Source organism: Colobus angolensis, unplaced genomic scaffold (assembly GCF_000951035.1).
Source record: "Colobus angolensis palliatus isolate OR3802 unplaced genomic scaffold, Cang.pa_1.0 Scaffold352, whole genome shotgun sequence".
Classification (NCBI taxonomy): domain Eukaryota; kingdom Metazoa; phylum Chordata; class Mammalia; order Primates; family Cercopithecidae; genus Colobus; species Colobus angolensis.
Genome location: NW_012116844.1, coordinates 729342 through 735450, shown reverse-complemented (window position 1 = coordinate 735450; position 6109 = coordinate 729342).

The following is a 6109-nucleotide window of genomic DNA, read 5'->3' as shown; positions in this document are numbered from 1 at the left end:
GGGTTCAAGCGATTCTCCTGCCTCAGCCTCCCAAGTAGCTGGGATTACAGGCATGCACCACCACGCCCGGCTAATTTTGTATTTCATAGCCTGCTTTTTAAACTTAGCAATATATTCGGAACACGTTCTTCTACAACATGATTGAATTAGTTAGTGGTTGCCTAATAATTCATCATATAGCAGGAACTCTGTAACTCTTCAGAAAGTCCCTGATGTGTGTATATGCTTTGGAAATAAAATATACTAGATAATTACGAAATGATTAGCTGTTTCTGACAAATACTAAAGCAACTTTATTTTAATGTTGCTTGTTTATACTTGGACATTTTGCATAATACTGGCTCTAAGTTTGAGTAGAGAATTAAGAAATATTCTGAAGGATTCACATTTCTAACAATTTTAAACATTGCGTTCACACAATGTAGAATTTAAAACAGTAGTAGAGTGAAAAGAACATGGACTATGGAGTTCCATCCAAGTTAGAATCCTGACTCCTTTTATGAACTTGAGCAGATAAACTTTTTAATAGTTTCTTTCTCATTCTGACTTGTTTTACAGTACTTCAGCATAAAAATAAATTATGGATTTATTGCCTGACTATTTAATGAATCTCTAAAACAACATTTTTCTACATAGCCATGATATTATCACACCCAGTAAGATTATATTTTTAATATTATTTAATGCCATTCCATATTCACATTTTTCCAATTTTTTTTACTATCCTGTACAACTGGTTTGTCTAAACCAGAGTACAATTCAGGACTGCTGTTTGCATTTGGTTTTATCCCTTAAATCTCTTCTTATCTTGAATGAGCACCCTGTTTAGTGATATTGACTTAATGAAGAGTAGACCCAGTTGTCTTGAGGGTATAACACCTTCTGGATGTTGTGTCTGATTGTTCTTATGTGTAGTCACCTTGTTCTCTCTCCCCTCTATTTCTATGCAAAAGCATTGATTAGACTCAGCATAAACATTTTTGACAAGGTTATGTCATAGATAGTAAGTACTTAATATCAGTAGACATACAATAGCTGGTTTTCCTGATAATTAGAGATAGCTCCTGTGTTCTTCCCCTTTGGACAATAACTCTGTTTTATTAGTAAGATGGAAGTCATTCTTAAGAATTACATGAGTTGGCGGGGCGCGGTGGCTCACACCTGTAATCCCAGCACTTTGGGAGGCTGAGGTGGGTGGGTCACCTGAGGTCAGGAGTTCAAGACCAGCCTGACCAACATGGAGAAACCCTGCCTCTGCTAAAAAGACAAAATTAGCTGGGTATGGTGGTGCATACCTGTAATTGCAGCTACTCGGGAGGCTGAGACAGGAGAATCACTTGAACCTGGTAGGTGGAGGTTCCAGTGATCCGCAATCATGGCATTGCACTCCAGCCTGGGCAACAAGAGCGAAATTCTGTCTCAGAAGAAAAAAAAAAAAGAATTACACGAGTTGAGATGTTACCCATCACACAGTATTCAGTAGATGCAAGCCTTTTCCTACCTTTCTGGAAGTGGGAGCTGGGCAAGGGGATTTCAAAGCATAGATATAAAGTTTATCCTTTTTGGATATCGTCCTCACATTAAAATTCATATGTCAACTTTAAACTTACCTCATTGTAGAGAGGATAGACCATACTTTTATTAACTATACCTGATCCCTGTATAGTGACACCAGGTTAGCACATAAGGGAGATGGCTAACTCAGCCAAACTAGGTTTTCAAGACTTGAAAGTTATGATGTAAAAATACAGTTATTTACAGGTTTGTTTCGATGCTGGTCCAAGGATAGTGGTTCTTAGTTTTCAAACTCTTGTAATCTATCTTAAACCATGATTGGGGAGTATATGATTCACTTAAGTGATAAATTGTTTAAATGTTAAATAATTTGCAGAGGTCTGTTTGTTTGTTTGTTTTGAGACAGAGTCTTGCTCTGTCGCCCAGGCTGGAATGCAGTGGTAGGATCTCAGCTCACTGCAACCTCTGCTTCCTGCTTTGAAGCAGTTCTCCCTGCCTCAGCCTCCCGAGTAGCTGGGATTACAGGCGCCCACTACCACACGCGGCTAAGTTTTTTGTATTTTTACTAGAGATGGGGTTTTGCCATTTTGGCCAGGCTGGTCTTGAACTCCTGACCTCAGGTGATCTGCCCTTCCTCGACTTCCCAAAGTGCTGGAACTGCAGGCATGAGCCACCGTGCCTGGCGAGAAATTTTTTTAATGTTAGGAAAAACATTTCAAGTCACTGTGTTTATTTTTGGAAAGGATGACATTTGTAATACTGATACTTTTAGTTAACCAGTTTTACATGGCTGGTCTTCTGCCTTGCATAGTACTTTAAATAGGTTGAGTTTTTCTAAATGCATAGGTAAGTAGGCAGTTTAATACAAAGATGTTTAATACTACTAGAATTATTTTGCTGTTACTTTTCCTGCTGTATACACCTCGTTTATCCCTGTTCCTCTACGTCTTTTGTTTTTTTTAAAGCTTCTGTATACATAACTAGTAGTTGCTGGTTAGTGTTGCTTGGTTTAAGGATGTCACTGACCACTGTCTGCTGGTTAAAAGATTAGCCATCTTTTTCTTTTTTAAACAAATATAATTCACAAATCAGCTTACCCATAGCTTTACTGGGGAGAATAAAAACAAAGGGAGGGCTGACCTCCCTTTATACATTACTGCTTCTAAACAGTTCTACTTAGGCAGTAAATAAAAGGAAACCAACTTATTTAATATTGCCATCTTTGTAATTTTTGGGGAAAGTAGCCACAGCTGTTGGCTAAAATGTTTATAAACTATTGGCATATTTTATTTTCTTGTTTTATTCTTCATGATTATCTCAAACACAAGTTTTATAAAACTAAACATATTTACTCTCTATGCTTTCTCCCATTTTTAGGTATTAAAAAGTAATCGAAGTATGAAGAGGACATGGTATCAAGCAGTCATTCAATGACTATAACCTCTACTCCCTTGGGATTGTAGAATTATAACTTTTAAAAAAATGTATAAATTATACCTGACCTGTACAGCTGTTTCCTACCTACTCTTCTTGTAAACTCTGCTGCTTCCCAACACAACTAGAGTGCAATTTTGGCATCTTAGGAGGGAAAAAGGACAGTTTACAACTGTGGCCCTATTTATTACACAGTTTGTCTATCATGTCTTAAATTTAGTCTTTTCTGTGCCAAGCTAACTGTACCTTATAGGACTGTACTTTTTTGTATTTGTTTTTTGTCTATGTTTATTTTTTAATCTCAGTTTAAATTACCTAGTTGCTACTGCTTCTTTTCTTTTCCTATTAAAACGTCTCCCCTTTTTTTTTTTTAAGAGAAAATGGAACATTTAGGTTAAATGTCTTTAAATGTTACCACTTACAACACTACATGCCCATAAAATATATCCAGTCAGTACTGTATTTTAAAATCCCTTGAAATGATATTATTAGGGTTAAAATTACTTGTATTGTTTCTGAAGTTTGCTCCTGAAAACCACTGTTTGAGCACTGAAACCTTACAAATGCCTAACTAGGCATTTGAGACTGAGCAAGGCTACTTGTTATCTCATGAAATGCCTGTTGCCGAGTTATTTTGAATAGAAATTTTTTTTTTTTTTTTTTTTTGAGACAGAGTCTCGCTCTGTCGCCCAGGCTGGAGTGCAGTGGCCGGATCTCAGCTCACTGCAAGTTCCACCTCCCGGGTTCACACCATTCTCTTGCCTCAGCCTCCCGAGTAGCTGGGACTACAGGAGCCCGCCACCTCGCCCGGCTAGTTCTTTGTATTTTTTTTAGTAGAGACAGGGTTTCACCATGTTAGCCAGGATGGTCTCGATCTCCTGACCTCGTGATCCACCCGTCTCGGCCTCCCAAAGTGCTGGGATTACAGGCTTGAGCCACTGCGCCCGGCCTTGAATAGAAATATTTTAAAGTATCAAAAACAGATCTTAGTTTAAGAGAGTTTGGAAAAGGAATTATATTTCTCTTTTTCCTGATTCTGTACTCAACAAGTCTTGATGGAATGAAAATACTCTGCTTTATTCTGGTGAGCCTGCTAGCTAATATAAGTATTGGACAGGTAATAATTTGTCATCTTTAATATTAGTAAAATGAATTAAGATATTATAGGATTAAACATAATTTTATACTGTTAGTACTTTATTGGCTGACCTAAATTTATAGCCTGTGGAAATTGAGAAAAATGAAGAAACAGGACACATATATGATGAATTAAAAATATATGTAGGTCAATTTTGTTCTGAAATCCCTGAGGTGTTTTTAACCTGCTACACTAATTTGTACACTAATTTATTTCTTGTTTAGTCTAAAAATAGTAGTTTGTTTGCAAGTCACTAATAATCATTAAATAAATTATTTTGTTGGCCATAGCCCATAATTTTGTAATTAGTACTAAGTGTATACGTATTTTTGCCAGTTTTTCCTCAGATGATTAAAGTAAGTCAACAGCTTATTTTAGGAAACTATAAAATAATAGGGAAAGAGATTTCACTATTTGCTTCATCAATTGTAGGGGGCGGTGACTGCAACTGTGTTAGCAGAAATTCACAGAGAATGGGGATTTAAGGTTAGTCAGTAGAGAAACTTGGAAAGTTCTGTGTTAGGATCTGGCTGGCAGAATTAACTTTTTGCAAAAGTTTTATACACAGATATTTGTATTAAATTTGGAGCCATAGTCAGAAGACTCGGATCATAATTGGCTTATTTTTCTATTTCCTTAACTATTGTAATTTCCACTTTTATAATAATTTTGATTTAAAATACAAATTTATTTATTTATTTTTTTAATAGTCAAAAATCTTTGCTGTTGTAGTCTGCAACCTCTAAAATGATTGTGTTGCTTTTAGGATTGATCAGAAGAAACACTCCAAAAATCGAAATGAAATGTTGGTGCAGCCAGATATAAGTAATACAGTTAACAAGCAAAAAGAGTGCTGCCACCTCTTTATGATCGTTTTCTAAATGAAGAAACATTTGGCTGCGTTCACATAGACCTGTATGTTTTGTTTTCAGTTGAAAACTTGCCTCCTTTGGCAATATTTGTAAATGAAGCAGAATTTTTTTTTCTCTTTTTTCTGAATATGTTAGTTTCATTCCTGAAAGATGTATCATGGGTATTGGTGCTGTGTAATGAACAATGAATTTTAATTAGCATGTGGTTCAGAATATACAATGTTAGGTTTTTAAAAATAATCTTGATGGTTCTTTTCTATTTATAATTTCAGACTTTCATAAAGTGTACCAAGAATTTCATAAATTTGTTTTCAGTGAACTGCTTTTTGCTATGGTAGGTCATTAAACACAGCACTTACTCTTAAAAATGAAAATTTCTGATCGTCTAGGATATTGACACATTTCAATTTGCAGTGTCTTTTTGACTGGACATATTAACGTTCCTCTGAATGGCATTGACAGATGGTTCAGAAGAGAAACTCAGTGAAATAAAGAGAATAATATTTATTCATGGCAATTAATTAAATTATTTGCCTAACTTAAGCAAACTAACTACTGTGCTTAACTCTCAGTTTGTGCTTAACTCCATTTAACATGAGGTGACAGAAGAGTCTGAGTCTACCTGTAGAATATGTTGGTTTATTTTCAGTACTTGAAGATACATTCACAAATACTTGGTTTGGGAAGACACCGTTTAATTTTAAGTTAACTTGCATGCTGTAAATGCGTTTTATGTTTAAATAAAGAGGAAGATTTTTTGAAATGTAATGACTTTCTTAAAACTTAAGTGTTAGATTGATTTTACATGACTGAGTTCAGGCGTATCTTGACAGAATAGTGACTGATACATCATTATATTTATGTATATTTTGTTTCCTAATGTCTTGCAGTCTTTTGGACAGCAGGTATTAAATGTGTAGAGCTAGAAATGAATGACCAGTCTCACATATAAAACTTTTTTTTTTTGAGATGGAGTGTTGCTCTGTCACCCAGGCTGGAGTGCAGTTGTGTGGTCTCAGTTCACTGCAACCCTCACCGCCTGGATTCAAGTGCGGATTCAGGGACTCCTGGATTCAAGGACTCCTGCCTCAGTCTCCAAGTAGCTGGGATTACAGGCATGCGCCAGCATGCCCAGCTAATTTTTGTATTT